The following is a 19,644-nucleotide window of genomic DNA, read 5'->3' on the forward strand; positions in this document are numbered from 1 at the left end:
CCTTCCATGTCTGCTGCTGCCTCTGGCTTTCCCTCAGTAGTTCATCTTTGGGTTATTTCTGCCAATGTAGCTTGTTATGTCACACTCTGTTGGCCATGGAGTTATTGAGTTAGAGTTCAGACTATGATAGGTTATCTATACTGGCAGGACAACAGGAAACTCTTAGTAGTGAATTACCTACTTAGTATTATCTGTCAACACAGAGCAGAGCTCTGCCTTTGACTGTTTTGTTTGCTCTCCTTGATATTGGAGGGAAGCTATAACTATAAGGGTAGTCCTCAACTTACGACCATCATTGAAATCGGGAATTATGGTCACATAATTAATGATGTCGTAAGGTGGGTCATCATGTGACTGATTCCCATTTTACAACCTCTTTTTGTGGTGGTTCTTAAGCTGGCTGTTTGTCTGCTACAGGCCAGTTTATGCCAGAAATCAGAAGCAAATGCTAGTTATAAAGTGAGGTTGTGTGACCACAGGATTTTGCAAACAGCCATAAATTCAGGCTGGTTGCCAAGTGGCGTTGCCAAGTGCTGCATTCACATGGCTGCAGGCGAGGGAGGTGACCATTGGAACTGTATTGGAACGTAGCTTTTATGGAGTCTGTTGTAATGGCTGGTCATAAGTCAAGGACTACTGGGGGGGCAGGGGTTCAGAGCAAATCCAGCAGGTTCTGACAAGTTCTGGAGAACCGGTAGTGGAAATTTTGAGTAGTTCGGAGAACTGGCAAATACCACCTCTGGCTGGCCCCAGAGTGGGGAGGGAATGAGGATTTTGCAGTATCCTTCCCCTGCCATGTCCACCAAGCCACGCCCACCAAGCCACACCACGCCCACCAAGCCACGCCCACAGAACCGATGGCAAAAAAAAAATTGGATTTCACCACTGCCTTATGGTATAGAAGACATTGAGACTTCAGCCCACTAATTCTTTTAAACATCTTTTTAAACCCCACCCTGTTATAATAATTTTGCTTTTGAACAGAAGTCTCCCATTTCTGCGGATAATTTTATTCACTTTATATTATCAAATGGGAAATTTAACAACTCGAAAAGGGTTGTAAAGTGTCTTACAGCCATTTTCAGGGTTTATAGCTATGTATAAAAATATTATACCGTCCTTTTTATATTTGATGACTTTTTAATCATATGTGATTGGTCATTGACTTCATGGATGTAACACATGCAAGTAAACCTCTGATTTTCTCTCAGACTTTCTCTATAGTAGTACTAACTTGGATCAATGTTATAAGAGCCTTGGTGGCACAGCAGACTAAAGTGCTATGAAGTAGCACCAGCTGCCTGCGATTACTGCAAGTTCGAATCTCACCAGGCTCAAGGTTGACTCAGCCTTCCATCCTTTCGAGGTAGGTAAAATGAGGACCCGGACTGTGGGGGCAATAAGCTGACTTTGTATAAAAAAGAACACCGCTTGGGGGCCCCCGAAAGCCCTACTAAGCAGGTATATACAAAAGTATGAAGGCTATTGCTTAACATATTGTAAGCCGCCCTGAGTCTCCGGAGAAGGGCGGCATATAAATCGAACCAATAAACAAACAAACAAACAAACAAACAAACAAACAAACAAATGAATGAATGAATGTTGATTTTTAATCTCCCCCCCCCAAGAAAGTTTTTTGTGAGAATGATAGAGATGATGATTCTCCAGCATGCTTTGCTCTGAAATATGACTGCTTCATTTCATTATTACTGGTAATTATGTCTTGGCTAACAGGAGGAGATACATACAAGTATTGATCGGGGAGAAGAATAACAGAACAGAATAACAGAGTTGGAAACGACCTTGGAGGACTTCTAGTCCAACTCCCTGCTCAAGCAGGAGACCCTTTACAAGTGATGGTGAACCTTTTTGCCATCGTGTGTCAGGAGCTGGGGGGGGGGAGAGGTTGAATGTGACCCCCCTCCCCCCCGCTCCTGGCACGTGATGGCCCATTTTTCTCTCCCCCCAAGCTCCAGAGCCTTTCTAGGAGCTTGGGGAGGGCAAAAACGGCCTTCCTCACCCCACCTGGAGGCCCTCCGGAAGCAGGAAATGGCCCGTTTGCCAACTTCTGGTGAGACCGGAAGTTGGCAAATGGGCCATTTCCTGCCTCCGGGGGCGGGGGTGGGGGAGGCCGTTTTTGCCCTCCCCAAGCTCTTAGCTAGGCTCTGGAGGCTGGGGAGAGAGAAAAATGGGCCTTCCCCACCACCCCTCCAGGCCTTCCGGAGGCACGAAACAGTCTGTTTCCCTACTTCCAGTGGGCCCAGAAGGCCCGAAAATCAGCTGGCCGGTGCACATATGCGCGCTGGAGCTAAGCTCGCGTGCCCTCCGATATGGCTACACGTGCCACCTGTGGCACATGTGCTATAGGTTTGCCATCACGGCCTTATACCATTTCACAGACTAGAAGACCTCCAAGGTCCCTTCTATTATTCTATGTTCTACATTCTATATTGATGCATTGGGCACCCTCACCCCTATCAGAGATATTTATTGACATTAAGTTAGACTAACTGCACTTAGGTTGGAAATAATAAGATTTAAAATATTATCTACCACATTTGCTTGAGAAAATATTCTTTCCTGCATTAAATTGCCTGTACTGGCAGTTTTGGATAAATACAGGGAAATATTAAATTCAGGGTGTCTCCCCCCCCTCCTTCCTTCATTATTAAGCGTCTACTTTTATGAAAATGAAGATACTAAGAAGTTGGTCTCAGTGGGAAGACAATGTTTTGACCTAGGCTTCCTGAGTCAGTAAAACACACGAGTAGTCCCAAAAACCTCTTTTATTGCAACAGCTGTGAATTCTGTTCATTCACAGATGAGTCCCAAATAATTGTAAAGAGTCCTTCGGGATAAGGCTGATATTTACCCACCTTTATCTCCCTTGACACGCTGCCAAAGACCTAATTGGCAAAGCCACACGGAGTCCAGAATCAAACAGAGCTTCAGACTTTAAACTGCACAGAATTAACAACGTTGCTTCCTGCAAAGGCCCACGTGCCTTTACTCCTCTTTTAAGTCTTATGGGAGGGGCCAATCATCTCAGAGGAGTCTGTAGATAAATGCACAACAGTCGGGATTTCAGTGGAAAGAAAGCATTAAACTGATTTTGAATACTCTACTTAAAAATAAATGCTATTAGACGGGTTGTTGCTGGTAGATTATTCTAGACTTGATTCTTAAAAGGAATAATCACTTCTCTAAAAAAAAATGTGAGAAATGTAACAAACAGATTGGATCCTTTTTTTCAAATATAGCAGCAATGTTGTAAAATCCCCCGAATCCTGCAGAATGATTCATAGCGTAATGGAATAGATTTTGAAGGTTTTAATTCCATTTCAAACCAAGACATTTCTATTAAATTTCATTAAACTAGGCATTCCTTCCAAACTCACTGAACTACAGTGCACGTGTTAATGGCTGCCAGGATTTTACATGCTTTTTAATGGAAAAGATCTTTGATTCCTTCTTTGAAAGTAAGGCTAATTAAATTGCAGGAGTATGCTTCATTGTGAAGAACAGCTTCCCATATACAAAGTAAATCTAATGTAGAGTTTAATTCTAATTGGAAACCATACTTGGATTACAATATTATTGTTCTGCCCCAGCTACAGACCCCAAAGAACGCAGCACACACAAAGTCCGTTCAAACCTTAGTTTACTAACTAAACCAGTTTTTTACAACAACGGCTGTTAATTAACTGCATTAACAGCCACCAAGAACTCAAAGAATAATAACTGAAAGCTTACTATGGTTGGCAGAATGCCCAGAAGCAATTTGCAGGAAGCTGATAAGATAAGCAAGACAAGACACGAAGGTATGTGAACGGAGTTGTTCCCTACAACTTGCTTTAGTCAGCGTTCCTCCTTAAATAGGCTAATGGAGTGGCCAAGCCTTACTCTCGAGGAGACCTCCTCCTGAGGAGCCACTCCTGCCTTTTGGCAGCTCTGCATGCCCATGCATCGAGAAGAGGCTCCTCCTCTTTGTCCTCTTCACTTAAGGGAGCTTCTGGAGGTTCTGAAGGCCCTGGCTGAATCTCTGCCTCTGGCACCACATCTTCTCCAGCCTCCTCATTGTCCTACTCGAGTGCCAGCTGCACAGGCTGCTGGCACAGCACCACACCAGCCTCTTCGCTGTCAGAATCAGCTACTAGCTGCACCGGCAGCTGACGGGCCACAACAGTTATATACCAGAGGTCCCCAACCTCCAGTCCATGGACTGGCACTGGGGTGTGGCAACCGGGCCCTGCAAGCAAGCGAAGCCCCATCCATGGGATGCAGGCAGCACGTGAAAACATGCCCCCTCCGGTCCATGGAAAAACCTCTCTCCATGGATCCCTGGTTCCCAAAAAGTTGGGGGCGGCTGTTATATATGGTTTTGTGCCACATCCAAGAAATTCCTTTTGGTAGGAACATGTTGCAACTTGATCTATACTTTTCAGCACTGATTTAATGTATTATTTTCTCTTGGCCAATAGTCCTTGAATATGACTGTTAAAAAAAAGTGTGACCATTACGGTTGTATGTATACTGTATGTAAAACAGGTCAGTCACATGAACCAGCCCAACTTTACAACATTTTTTTCCAGTGGTCATTAAGCAAATGTTGCAGTCGTTAAGCAAACCAAGGATTCACTATAAATGTAGTTTTGCTGAAAATTGAAAATGAGTCCTTTTTTGGGGGGTCAGTGGGGGTGAAACCATTGTAAAATGTGGACACCTGATCTCAAGAAGCTGCAAACATCTGTAAATATGGCCGCATTGCTGAGAGCCCAAAGTTTGGTCACATGTCTTGTATGAGCAGACAGAATTGGTGTGCTCCGGGTCTCATCCATTAAACAGTGGCACCTGAAGGGACCTAGGAAATGTGGTGTTTCTATGGCAGTATCTATGCCTTACAACAATATTCTCCTTGAGATCCATCTGGCTCCCATTTTGAGCAAGCTTCAAACAGTCCTTAAAACCTACCTTTTTCTGCAGGTCTTGGGTTAAACCAAGTGGTACATCTAGTGTACCGCAGATGGGGACTGCAGCCAAGAAATTAAAAGACGCTTGCTCCTGTGGAGGAAAGCTATGGCAAATCTAGACAGCTGACTAAAAAGCAGAGACATCACCCTGCCAACAAAAGTGTGTATAGTCAAGGCTATGAGTTTCCCAGTTGCAATGGATGGCTGTGAAAGTTGGACCATAAGGAAGGCTGAGCGCCAAAGAATGGAGGCCTTTGAACTCTAGTGCTGGAGAAGACTCCTGCGAGTCCCTTGGTCTGGAAGGCGATCCAACCGGTCAGTCCTAGAGGAGATCAACCCTGACTGCTCTTTAGAAGGCCAGATCCTGAAGATGAAACTCAAATACTTTGGCCACCTAATGAGAAGGAAGAACTCACTAGAGAAGAGCCTAATGCTCGGAAAGACTGAGGGCAAAATACAAAGGGGACGACAGAGAACGAGGTGGCTGGATGGAGTCACTGATGCAGTAGGCATGAGCTTAAATGGACTCCAGAGGATGGTAGAGGCCTGGAAGGCCTGGAGGAACGTTGTCCATGGGGTCGCGATGGGTCAGACATGACTTCGCAACTAACAACAACAAGAAGACTAAAAAAAAGAAGAATTAGGGGTGACATGATAGCAGTATTCCAGTATTTGAGGGGCTGCCACAAAGAAGTCACATGATTGCATTTTAGGCGCTCAGAAACCAGCTTGAATTGATGACCGTTTGCAGCATCCTATAGTCACGTGACTGTGATTTACAATGCTTTTTGCCAGAAGCTGGCTTTTGCTTCCAATTTCCTGTGAAAAAAGCGAACCTCACAGCGAACAATGCGTTCACCTAATGACCATGGCATCTGCTCTCAGCCCTAGGAAGAAGAAACTAGCAAAACACTTCCGAAAAACCTTGCCAAAAAACGCTGCAGGGACTTGTCAAGACAATCAAGAGTGATTTAAGGTCATCTCACCCCCATATTAGAGAAAAGTCTGATAGAACCAACCATTTTAAGGCTCACTTCTTATATACAGAAAGCCTTTATGCAGAAAGAAGTAAATGGAAATAGGTCTAAAATAGCTCAGCACTCAGAGTTAAAGGTAACATTCAGAAATTCCTCCTGATACCACCTTCTAGGATAAGCTGTGTAATAGGGTAGATATTTTTGAACGAAAGAACTCTGAACCAGAACTGAAGGCAAATGATAAATTCTTAAAATTACTCTTCTCGATAAATAGATAGCAAATGAAATGGTGGCTGAAGGGCACCATTCCTTGGCCCGCGTTCAAAATTTGTAGTAGGACCCCAGTCTTATCTTCATGTGTCACTGATATGGAGTTTATTACATCCCACTATATTATTTTAATAACCTGCTGGCAAAGGAGAGAGAGAGAGAGAGTAGAAGGGAGAGCAACTGATCAATTTACCTCAGAGCTTTAATCAATAAATGCCAACCACGCCGAGATTTATGAACTACACTGTAATGACATTTTTGGTGCTTCTGGAACACAGTTGGAAGAAGGGTTGACACTGTAACTTGGCAAGACTCCACCTGGCTTCAGTTGTCAAGTCTCACAACTTTCTGTAAAGTCTTATTGAAAACTCTTAGTGGCAACCATCTTAGATAATCACAGTTGAATGTACGTGATAATATTTTTGAAAGTGACCCTGTTGCTTGTTTAAAGATTTCTGAGACAGCAGTTCTACCACAGATTACAATAACAGAATAACAGAGATGGAAGGGACCTTGGAGGTCTTCTAGTCCTACCCCCTGCTCAAGCAGAAGACCCTATACCATTTCAGAAAAATGGCTGTCCAATCTCTTCTTAAAAACCTCCAGTGATGAAATATCCACAAGTTCTGGAGGCAAAGTGTTTCACTGATTGTTCTAAATTTGTCTGTAGTTCTAGATTGGTTCTCTTCTTGAAAAAAGATATAACTAATTCTCTGGGAGTTAAACATGAATTTACCTTATAATTGCTGGGTTGACCTGTTATGTGATTTCTTTAATGACCTGGATGACTTGAGAATCTCCATAGACATGTCTCTGTGTGTATGCCTTTCTTTGGCATGCAATGCCCTGTAGCAGCGTTCCGAGGGGAGGAAGTTAACACAGTTTATGTCCAGGATGTGAGGAGTCTGTAGATATTTTTTCCAGCCCTCCTTCTGACCCATGCAATACACAGGCCCCCTATGGAAGGCAGACTAGTTGCAATTTTTTTTTTTTTTTTTTTGCAATTCTAACTATCCGTTGGAGTTTGCACTGCTCCATTTTATTATTATTTTTTTTTTAAATTTGATTTTATTATAACATATAGTGATACAATCGGTACATTTTCGGTTCATTGGTGCAATTATATACATATATACATCTACATACATTATTGCTTGTCTTTTGTTGATATTGTTTCTTGAAGCTAGATTTGATTTCAAACACTTAAAAATAATAGTGCTCAACTCTCTAAGACTAAATCTAATACTATTCATATAGATTTTGTTAATTAGTTAAAATTTAATCTCTATTACCTTCTTTATTTCTTTCCCCCATCCATTCGTACCACATGTCCCACACGCTATAAAATTCTGAATCTTCTCTGTCATTAATTTCTGAAGTCAATTTGTTCATTTCGGCGCACTCCAATATTTTTCCAATAACATGTTCTTGAGGTGGTATTTGTTTTTCTTTCCAATACTGGGCAAAGGAAATTCTAGCGGCTGTCAGAATATGTATAATTAAATACTTTTTCTTTTTTGCATATTCAGTTTTCAAAATTCCCAGGAGAAAAGCTTTTGGGTCAAAATCAAAATTTTCTTTTATTATTTCTCTAATCCCCACCCATATCATCCTCCAGAATTTTTGTGCCTGATTACATGTCCACCAGCAATGATAAAAAGTACCCTGCTGATGGTCACATTTCCAACATTTAGGGCTCGAATTGGGGTAGATCTTCGCTATCCTGGCTGGGGCCATATGCCATCTATAAAACAGCTTGTATTGGTTTTCCTTATAAGCCGTCGCCTTTGTCATTTTAAGGTTATTATTCCATATTGAATCCCATTCATTCAAATTTATATTCTGTCCTATATTTTTGGCCCATGCTAACATCGGTTCTTTAACTACTTCCTCTGCCATATCGTACTCCAATAAGTAATTATATAATTTAGCTAAAATTTTGTCGTCCGTACCCATCCATATCTTGTCAAATCCATTTATGCTCATTTCAATGCCAAATTCCTCCTTATCTTTTTTATATCTGGATTTAATTTGGTTATATGGCCACCAGTCTATAGAAATACCTTGTTCCATCAATTCTTCCCTTGTTTTAAGGTTCCCTCCCCCATCTAATAATTCATTGTATCTGACCGTTTTACCCATTTCTAATACATTTGGATATATTATAGCCTCCATGGTAGAAAGCCATCTCGGAATTTTCCTATAGTGCTTCTGTCTCATCTCTCCCCATATTTGTATCAAGATCTCCCTTATTTTATGTCTATGGAAGTAAGTTTTTATCTTCTTCCCAGTATCCCAGAGATATGCATGCCAACCCTTCTGAAGATCATACCCTTCTAGAGTTAACAGTCTTTTATTTCTTAGGGTTGCCCATTCTTTCAGCCATACTAGGTTTGCAGCTTTTTGATATAACTCCCATTTAGGTAATCCGAAACCCCCTCTTTCCTTCTTGTCCTGTAAATTCCTAATTGCTATCCTTGGTTTCTTTCCCTCCCAAATAAATTTCCTGATGATGCTATTGAGCTCCAGAAAGAATTTTTTATCTAATTTAACAGGGACCGTTCGGAATAGATACAATAACTTGGGTAATATGCTCATTTTTATTGCCGCGATTCTGCCTAATAATGATATCTGTAGTCTTCCCCACTTTTCCAGATCCTGTTTAATATTTCTAATCAATGGTAAATAATTATCCTCTCTGAGGGCCGAGCACCTTGATGAAATCCAGACCCCCAGGTATTTTACCTTCTTGGCGATTTGGATCTCCATTGATTCTTCCAGTGCTTTTTTCCTTGCCTCCGTCATATTTTTTGTTAATAATTTAGTTTTGGATTTATTTAATTTAAGGCCTGCTACCTCCCCGTAATTGCCCAATTCTTCCAGAATTTTAGTGCCTGATTCTAATGGTTCTTCCATGATTAATACCACATCATCTGCAAATGCCTGTGTCTTATATATCTCTTTTCTGATTGTCAGACCCTTTATTTCATTATTGTTCCTAATCTTTCTCAAGAATACTTCTAGTGCTAAGATAAATAGAAGTGGGGATAGAGGGCACCCTTGTCGGACCCCTTTTCTAATTTGAAAAGCCTTAGTTAGTTCTCCATTCAGTAATATATTAGCCTTTTGTTTTTGATAGATTGTGGATATCGTATTGACAAAATTTGATCCGAATTCCATTTGGATAATTTGTTGTTTCATAAATTGCCAATTAAGATTGTCAAATGCCTTTTGGGCGTCGACAAAGACCAATGCCATTTCTTTGTTCGGGTGTTCCTCATAGTATTCCAATATGTCTATTATCATCCTTGTATTATTCCTGATTTGCCTCCCAGGGAGGAATCCATTTTGGTCACTGTGTATTAATTTATTCAAAATTATTTTTAGCCTTCCTGCTAAAATACCCATATAGATTTTGTAGTCCGTATTCAGGAGGGATATCGGTCTGTAATTTTTAATTAATTTTGGGTCTTCTCCTTCTTTTTGGAGGAGAGTAATATACGCCTCTCTCCATGATTCTGGAATTTTGGATTCTGTTAGGGGCTCATTATAAATTTCTAAAAACTTTGGTAACAAAATTTCTCCCAAATCCGAATTTTTATAAAATTCCCCTGGAAGTCCATCTGGGCCTGGGGATTTGTTCTTTTTAAGTTTTGATATTACCATCCTTAATTCTGTCATTGTTATTTCTTTATTAAGTATTTCTTTATCCTCTTCCCCGATTTTTGGAAGACTTTCTTTTGACAAGTATTGGACCACCTTTTCATTAGGAATTTGTTCTTCCGCATACAGAGCCGCATAATACTCTCGGGCAATCTCCAATTTATCTTCCTGTTTATTGTTGAGGTGGCCTTCCGGGTCTTCCAATTGATGAATTATGCCTTTCTCTTTTTCTTTTTTTAACCTATAGGACAGCCACCTGCCCGGTTTGTTTGCATTTTCAAAATAATATTGTTTGGTTCGTTTCATTTTGTACGCCAATTCCTCTTGATCTATTATGTTTAATTTGTGCCGTATAACCATCCAATTTTCTTTAACATCCTTATTATCTGGTTTATGTTGTAGTTCCCTCTCGGCTTTCCCTAATTCTTCTATCAGTGCCTTCTGCCTCTCTCTTCTTTCCTTATTCCTGTGTGCACTATACGATATTGCTAGTCCTCTTACGTACGCTTTCATTGTATCCCATATGATACCTCGAGATGTTGCCTCCTTTTCATTTACTTCAAAAAATAAATTTAATTCTTTTTTTACTTTCTCAACATTTTGCTTGTCCTTTAGAAATTGATTATTTAATCTCCATCTTGTATTTCTTCTCTTGTGCGTACATTCCCATTTAACCTCTAATGGATTATGGTCTGCCCAAATGTTGGGCATGATTTCTGTTGACTTAATATCTAACCCTATATCTCTGCTTATCCACATCATATCAATCCTAGACCAAGATTTCTTAGGATTAGAATAATATGTATACTGCCTCTGATATGGGTGCAGAACCCGCCAAATATCCACTAGATTGAATTCTTCTACCATATCAAAGAATGGTTTTGGTAAATTTTTCCTCTTTTTCTTTTTACCTTTGGTCCCCTTATAATCTCTATTTGAATCTATTACCCCATTAAAATCGCCAATTATGCAAATCTTGCTCTTATCCATCATGCTTAATCTCTCTCCTAATTTTTTATAAAAGTCTCCTAGGTTTTCATTCGGGGCATAAATTGCTGTTAATAAGATTGGACAGTTGCCTTTTTTAACTTCCACCATTAATACCCTTCCCTTCGGGTCTGCATATTTTAGTTCGGCTTTTATTTCCTTCTTGATGTACAATGCTACTCCCTTTTCTTTTTATCAGCTAGGGATGCATAAAGGAAAATCAAAAATATTTGGAATATAAGAAATTGGGGAATCTTTATGCACTGCTCCATTTTAATTGCTATACCAAACCAGAGAGTTATAGAAGTACACATGACAGGCTCAATAATTCCCTCTGTAGAACTGTGTCAACAGCTCCTGGGGCAGTCTGAACTGTTTGAGTTGAGTACTAACCAGAGGTGGTATTGTCAAGTATTTGCAAGCCATTGGCACATATATCATACAGACACTAGTGGAGGCAGAAAGTGCCCCCACCCCTATGTGGAGAGGAGGGGCTTACACTGAGTATAAAACCCCCTCTAACCTTTCCACCAAGCTCTCTTTTACATTTGTTCTCCAAGAGACATGATCTTTGATAGGGGTAGTCACACACGCTGTGTGCCCCCTATCCTAATGGATATTAAGACAGCCTTTGTATATAGTTAATATGTTTTGTTATATGAATAAATACATTTATCACATTTATTCATGCATCTGCCTTTGGACTCTTCTATGCTCCTGGGTGTTTCTACGATCCCAATTTCCACAGGTATTCATCCGGTTCTGACCGGTTCTGGTGAACTGGTAGCAGAAATTTTGAGTAGTTCAGAGAACTGGCAAATACCACCTCTGATCTATTGGCTGCCTCCCGAGTCCCAGGTGATCAAGTCCCAGCTGATTGTCTAGGTTTTCTTTTGTTGCCCTGCACAGGAGAACAAAGTTGGAAAGCAGGTTAGTGAGGCGGGGGGGGGAATGGAGATTTTACAGTATCCTTCCCCTGCCATGCCCACCAAGCCACGCCCATCAAGCCAGACCCACATAACAGGTAGTAAAAATTTTTGAATCCCGCCACTGGTACTAACTACTAACAGGCAACCTTCCTCCAGTTGTCTGTTAGTATTTCGGTGAGCATCTTTCCGTAAATGCAGATGAGAAAAAAAACCTAACATTTTAGTTTTCCAATTTAAGGGCAGTTGCTACATCCTTGACCCAGCAGCTTAGGTATAATCAGTTAACTTGGCAGAGACACCAAAGGGGGAATGTATATTGTCACCACTGAGCAGATGGCCAAAAAAAAAAAAAAATCTCTACGGCTTGTGTAGCTGTGTGGCAAATTGAGCAATTACTTATTGAATTTTCCAGGGTATGAAATGATGGATATTGATCTTCCCAGGGTTGGATGCTAAGGAGCCCAGAATCCGTCACACAGCAACCGTAATTGCATTTTGCTTAGACGTGGCTGATTTAGGACACATGAATTAATAAGCACACACATCTATGCCGGCATGAAGGTTTGATAAAAGGGAAAAAAAAAATAAAACCAGGTGATTCCCAATGGATCCGAGGAGCAAATCTCTCCAGCTCTGAAGCAAAAATAGCGTTCATTAGTTCAAAGGTGCAACTGATTTCTATTGTTCTTAATGGGGCTCAAAAGAGAGCCAGTTTGTGTCTAGTGATTAAGGCACTAGGCTACCAACTGGGAGGCTGTGAGTTCTAATCCTGCTTTAGGCATGAAAGCCGGCTGGGTGACTTTGGGCCAATCATCAGGAGACTGTGAGTTCTAGTCCCACCTTAGGCATGAAAGCCATCTGGATGACTTTTAGCCAATCACCAGGAGACTGTGAGTTCTAGTCCCGCCTTAGACATGAAAGCCAGCTGGGTGACTTTGGGCTAATCACCAGGAGACTGTGAGTTCTAGTCCCACCTTAGGCATGAAAGCCAGCTGGGTGACTTTGGGCCAATCACCAAGAGACTGTGCGTTCTAGTCCCACCTTAGGCGTTGAAACTGGCTGGGTGACTTTGAGTCAATCTTCAGGAGACTGTTAGTTCTAGTCCTGCCTTAGGCATTGAAACTGGCTGTGTGACTTTGGGCTAGTCACTCTGTCTAACAGAATTGTCATTGTCTTCTGGAGAAAATAAAAAGGAGTCCTGGTAGCATTCATCTTACAACCACAACTGGGCCCAAAATGTCTGTTGCTGAATGAGACAGTTGTGAATGAGTTTTGCCCCATTTTACAACCTTTCTTGCCACAGTTGTTAAGTGAATCACTGCAATTAAGAAGGTAGTCACGCCGTTCTTAAGTGAATCTGGCTTCCCCATTGAACTTCGCTGGTCAGAAGAAGGTTGCAAGAGGTGATCACGTGACCCTGGGACACTGCGACTGTCATAAATAGGAGTCAGTTGGCCAAGCGTCCAAATTCTGATCTTGTGGCTGTGGGGATGCTGCAACGGTCGTAAGTGTGGAGAATGGTCATAAGTCACTTTTTTCAGTGCCGCTGTAACTTTGAACGGTCACTAAACAAATGGTTGTAAGTCAAGGATATCTCACGAATAGGCACAGGATAATGTTGCAGGATCCAATCTGGGTCGGTCATTGGGACCAGAAGTTTAGTCTTCTGAGCTTTGGGACTCATGCTGGAGCCCATCCTGAGGGAACTTCTCTCTAGCAGAATGTACATCAAGGTAACCTGTATTAGATATATTGTATCTTAAATCTATATATATATATATATATATAAATGGGTGTGTGTGTGTATGTTCCAGCATAACTTTGGAATGCCTTGAGCAATTTCAACCAAACTTGGTGCACAGATGACTTACCACCTGGAAAAAAATACTGTGCGGGTAAGACACCCGTAACACCCCTCGGTCTGTGTGTCTGTGTGTTCCAGCATAACTCTGGAACGCCTGGGCCACTGAAATGAAAAGGAATGAATTATATCTATAGTGTCAAATCACAGTACTTTTGACAGTGATAGTGTGCATTTTGGATTCAAGTTCTGTTAAGATACAGCCTGTTGTGCCTTAAAATGGCATGGCTTCTACTGTACAGCACAGTGGAGTTGCCATGGTAACGGCTTCACAGTACTCCACAAGGGGGCTCCCTCTGGTAAGGGGGATTGGTTCTTAAAAAAAAAAATCAACAACAACAATAAAAACACTGTACTTATATTTTTAAAACCTGTAAGTAAAATTACTTCGAATTGACACTATAGATATAATTCATTCCTTTTCCTGTCTAATACAGGATTGGGATAAATAAATACCCGGGCAACGCTGGGTTATCAGCTAGTTGTTTATAAAAATTAATAAGGCAAGATATAAATAAGGAAAGTAAAGAAAGAGCCATCAACTTGACTGTATCAGACGAAAAAGTCTGATTTATTTCTCCTGCCTATTCAGGTAGAAAGAAGGGGAATGGAATGAAAAGCAGCCCTACGAACAACTGGCTAAGTGCAAAACAGTCAGTGAGGAAAGGGCTGCAGTGAACGGGGTGGAACCGTTCTGTCGGATCCTCTTTCTTCTTCATTTATTTGCAGTGAATGCTGCTCACACATTTGCTCTTGTGCATCGATCAGTGAAATGAATTGGTCCCACAGAAGGGAATTGAGGGGGGAAATTGGACCTGCAATTGTTTTCCTTCTTCCCCCTTGGAGGCCACGATGCCTATCAAACCTTCATTTGAGAACAGGAAATGGCCCTACATCGAAATATTAGTCCATTCGGTTCGGGTTTCTGTTCCAGGAAAATACTTATCTTTACCTATCAGCTAAGAAGGGGGTTTTGAGAGTTCCTCACCTGAGTGAAGGACTTTGCATCTTTTGTGCTATACTGAATAATTATCCTGCATTCAGAGATGGTATTCAGCCAGTTCGCACCAGTTTGCATGAACCGTTGACGGAAATTTGGCCAAGATCGCTGAACTGGTAGCGGTAGCCGGTTGGCCACGCCCCCAAACCGATCCCCCGGTTGCCGCTTGGCTGCCCCGCCTGCCATGTTCGTCACTGCCATGTTCTTCGCGCATGTGTATCCCATTGCCTAGCAAGTCCAATGGGATGCGCATGGGCAAAGAACATGGCGGTGATGGCAGCAGCTTTTTCCGCGACCTCCGGTACTTTTTGGCAGCCTGTGGCCTGCCGCCCCTTTGAGAGCTGTTTTGCGGCTGCGGCAGCTGGCTGGGGGCTGCTGAAAACTCTGGTCAGCTTGACTTTCAGACTCTGGACCAGCCGCCGTGGAAGGCAAGCAGCCCGAACAAAGAGGCGGTGGTGGGGGAGGAAGTGGGGCTAGGGCCGGGGGCCCCTAAAGGAGGGGAAACGGGGGCAACTGGTGAAGAGAGGGCAGGGTTAGATAGGTGGAAATTCCAAAAATTTTCCTACTTTTTCCTGTGGGCGTGGCTAGGTGGGGGAGTCATGTGACTGAGTGGGCGTGGGCATGAGTGATGTCAAGTTGGTCACACCCACTCAGTCACATGCCCCCCACCTAGCCAAGCCCACAGAAAAAAGTAGGAAAATTTTTGAAACCCACCACTGTCTGCATTGTTTCCCTTCCAGTTCTTATTCAGTCTCTAACCAAGCCCCCCCCCCAACAGTTTGGTCTAGTGATTAAGGTACCAGACTAGAAACGATGAGGTGGTGAGTTCTATTCCTGCCTTTGACATAAAAGATGGATGACTTTGGGCCAATCACTAGGAGACACTGAGTTCTAGTCCCACTTTAGGCATGAAAGCTGGCTGGGTGTCTTTGGGTCAGTCTCCAGGAGACTGTGAGTTCTAACCCCATGTATTTCTTGAACAATCTATTTAAGCTCATTGGACCTGCCTGCTTTGAAAGGGCCAAATTTTAGGGCCCATTCATTCCACCTTCTTGATTGATGAGAGAAAGTCCTTCCTAGTTAAGAAAAATCCAGAAAAATGTGGCAAGTGCTCCTGGCAGTTTTGCCCACCCTAAGTGGCACAATGGGTAGCCGGTTGCTCTTCCTTCTCTTAGTATGTATGATCTGATCACATTTTTAGCTCCTTTGACCGATGAAGATTCTCAGTCATCCAGGTCACGGTTGTCCCAAAGGTGCTTTTCTTTCAAGAGGCAACTGGACTTTCTTTGTTTTTCTTTGAAGACATTTCACTTCTCATCCAAGAAGCTTCTTCAGCTCTGCTCTGACGGCTGATGATAAGCAAAACATCTTCAACAAGGAAAATCCAGTCGCCTCTTGAAAAAACATTGGGTCCTTTACCAATGTATTGAAGGAGATATTAGGTAGCACCAGTTCAACAAACACATTTGATAAGGGTCCCATATTTCTTGTTAATTACATTTATTCCTCATGATAAGTTCATTTGAGGGGGGTGCTGCAATACTTCCCTCGTAATTATTCATCAATCATTATTCTGTCTTTGGTAGTAAGATCATGTTTACATTTGCTCTACTCTTGAAGTGATGAAATGGAATTTCTGCACGTTTGATAAGTTCATCTTTGCTTGCTTCCTTAATTGCTTGGGCTCCAACTCGAAGTTATATTTGCCTATTTTTAATGCAGTTAGCCATCTAAGCATATCCTGAATTGCTGCTTAAATTGTCAGTTTCTGAAGTCTATCATAAAACCAAAGGTTGCTAATTCTTTTAAAATGAGCCGGAAGGAACCATCTAAGTAAATAAGGTTTCTTTCTTTCTTTGAGCCAAGGAAAGGGAAATGTAGCATCCACAATTCTTGCTATTAAATGTGAGCAGTTCGGTGGAAAGATATTGGCTTCTTTTTTCAACACTGTCTCTAGACACCAAGGCTATTTGTTCTTCTGATGTTATTGTCCAAAGCAAGGTCAATTTAATTTTGCCAAACCAAGCACGCAGAATTTTCGCCCTGGCTGTGAGCCATCTTTTAATGTCATGTTTCCCTTGAACCCTTATATAATTAATTGAAGTAGCTGATATTTCTTATAGCATGTGTCTTATACAATACCATTTCTTTTTCTTGATGGTATTCTCAATTCTTTTTTGGGAATGAGAATGCCTCATTTTATATGCATTCAATCCATGAAATTTTAAGTAATCTTCTGTAATTCAGCATTTCAAAGGCTTCTAATTCCCCAATTGTAGTGTGAGATATTATCCTTTGTCCTCCTTCACAGCAAGGAGCATTACAGCATACCATCCACCAAAATACTATATTGGCACTCTGTTCTTCTGCAGAACAATGTTTCCTCCCATAGCGATGGTATTACTGGTACAGATCCAGATGCACAGGTACAGTAGAGGTCAGGGGTGGGTTCTAAATTTTTTTACTACCAGTTCTGTGGGCGTGGCTTATGTTGTGGGCGTGGTTTGATGGTCATGTGACAATTCTTTAGGATTTAGCAGAGGTACTGGTCTACCAGGCTTTTAACTGCTTGCAGAGCTGTACCGGTCTACCCATTTGTTCTTGGAGTGTTCCGGTCTACACATTTATTTTTGCAGGCACCGGTCTACCCATTTCTTTTTTGAGCGCCCCGTTCTACCACCACACTGCCTTTTAACACTGATTAGCTGTAGGGGGGCCCTTTGAAGCCCCGCGGCAAGAGTTTAAATAGTTTTTTTCCTTCTAGCCAATCAGCTGGGAATCGGGAGGCAGCGAATAGATTGGAGGTGGGGCCAAATAAAAGGTAAGAATAACGCGGGGGGAGGGGGGTGGGAGGACCCAGCTCCCGAACAAAGAGAACTGGTTTGGTGACATCATATCGTCACCGCTACCGGCTTGGCCAAACCGGGCCGAACCGGGAGGAACCCACCACTGGTATAGGTCCGTGATGGCAAACCTATGGCACACCTGTCACAGATGGCACTGCAGAGCTCTCTCTGTGGGCATGCCAGCTGTCGTCCCAGCCCAGGTCCACTGTGCATGCATGTGCACCTCCCGGCGGCCAGCTGATGTTTGGGTCTCTGCCATGCATGCGAGGGGACAGGGCGCATGCGGGGGACACACATGTGTGGGGTGCTGGGTGCATGTGTGGGGGTGGGGCACATGCATGGGGGCGCTCGCATTGCATTTTGGGGGTTTGCGTGTGCACGTCCCCCTGCACCCCATTTTGGACCTGGAAGGCCTCCTGCACCAACCTGGAAGCCAAAATGGGGCATGAGGGGGGGGTACATGTACTGGGGGGTAGGGAGGATGCACGGGGGACATACGTGCATGTGTAGGGGTGGGGTGCATGCGCGGGGGGCGCTCACATTGCATTTTGGGGGTTAGGGCACCCAAAACGCATGTGCTCTTTGGGCACTTGGCACCAAAAAGGGTAACCATCACTGGTATATGTGGTACCTGGCTTGATAGTAGTAATTGCTAGAGGGATCTTGGAGTCCTCATTTAAATATGAGCCAGGAGTGTGCTACAGCTGCCAAAAAAGCCAACACAGTTTTAGGCTGCATTAACAGAGTGATAGAATCAAGATCATTTGAAGTGTTAATATACCCCTTTATAATGCCTTGGTAAGACCACACTTTTAATACTGCATCCAGTTTTGGTCGCCACGATGTAAAAACAACTCTAGAAAGAGTACAGAGAAGAATAACAAAGATGATTAGGGGATGAAGAATGATGGCAGAAACTGGGTATGTCTAGTTTAATGAAAAGAAGGACTAGGGGAGACATGTGTAGGACGTTAGCCCCTTTCCTAGAGGAATGAAATATTTTGGGAAATATTAAAAAGGCTGAATATTAGGTTTCCCTGGATGAGAAATGGAGAAGCATGTTTTAAAGATGAAGCAGCTCCCATCTTCCTGCCCCCACCCTTTGTCAATGGGCCAGAGGCAGAAACTCAATCTTTGTCAATGGACCATCATCTGCAACACAATAGGACCCATCTAGCAACAGAAATTCACCACATGGCACCTGGGAAGATTACATCAGCCAGCAAGGCTAGCTAAGACCCCCACCCCCTGGGAAACTGACAACCAATCAGGATACTCTCTCTGGGCCCCAGGAAGTTCAAAGCCAGAGAGAACATAAAACCCGGGGACTCACTGCGTCTTGCCCCTTTTTCTGTTCAGGAACTCAAACCATGTGATCCTGCCCACCAATAAACCATCTTTCCAAGCAGTCTCCATGTTTCCAGTGTCTTTTTCCCCACTTGGAGCTGAACCCAGAAGGATATTTCTTCCTACACATGATAGCAATGTTCCAATATCTCAGGGGCTGCCACAAAGAAGAGGGAGTCAAGCTATTCTCCAAAGCACATGAGGGCAGGACATTAAGAAAGTTAATTCTTTTTAAAATTGTAATGTAAAGTAAATTTCAATCTTTTCAACCACATGTTTCCCTATTGATCCATCTATGCATTATAACTAAACTTCTTAGTCCATTTTATCACGTGCTTTTTTAACCTGTTCTTCCATTTCAGATTTCAGTAAAAGTTTTTTTTAGCAATTACAAGTTCATTTGTTGCACATAATTTCAGTTTCTAATTCTAGCTTATGTTCTCTTAGGCAATTGTTCTTCTGTTTAGTTAAAAATCTTTGTCTAACTGCACACATGAAGACAACTGAAAACTAAACCCCTCTGCAAATCAATTGCTCTTTTGACTTCAATTTATATTCTCTGAGTTCTTGTTCTAACAATTCACCAGATGTTAAGCAATTCTCTTTGCTTTCTGTTTCTTTTTTATAAATTGGTTTTTTTGTTGTTTGTTTGTTTGTTTGTTTGTGCTGAGATGTTTTGGCTTAGTCTTGACAAAATTAAGCTGGTTTCTGCGCAGCAGTTATGTTAGTCCTAGCCTGATAACGATCTATAATAATCTAAAGCCAGTTTGGTCTAGTACTTAAAGTGCCAGGGT

This window comes from Pituophis catenifer, unplaced genomic scaffold (genome assembly GCF_029215685.1).
Source record: "Pituophis catenifer annectens isolate HBS135680 unplaced genomic scaffold, rPitCat1.0.hap2 SCAF_3, whole genome shotgun sequence".
In the NCBI taxonomy this organism is placed as follows: Eukaryota; Metazoa; Chordata; class Lepidosauria; order Squamata; family Colubridae; genus Pituophis; species Pituophis catenifer.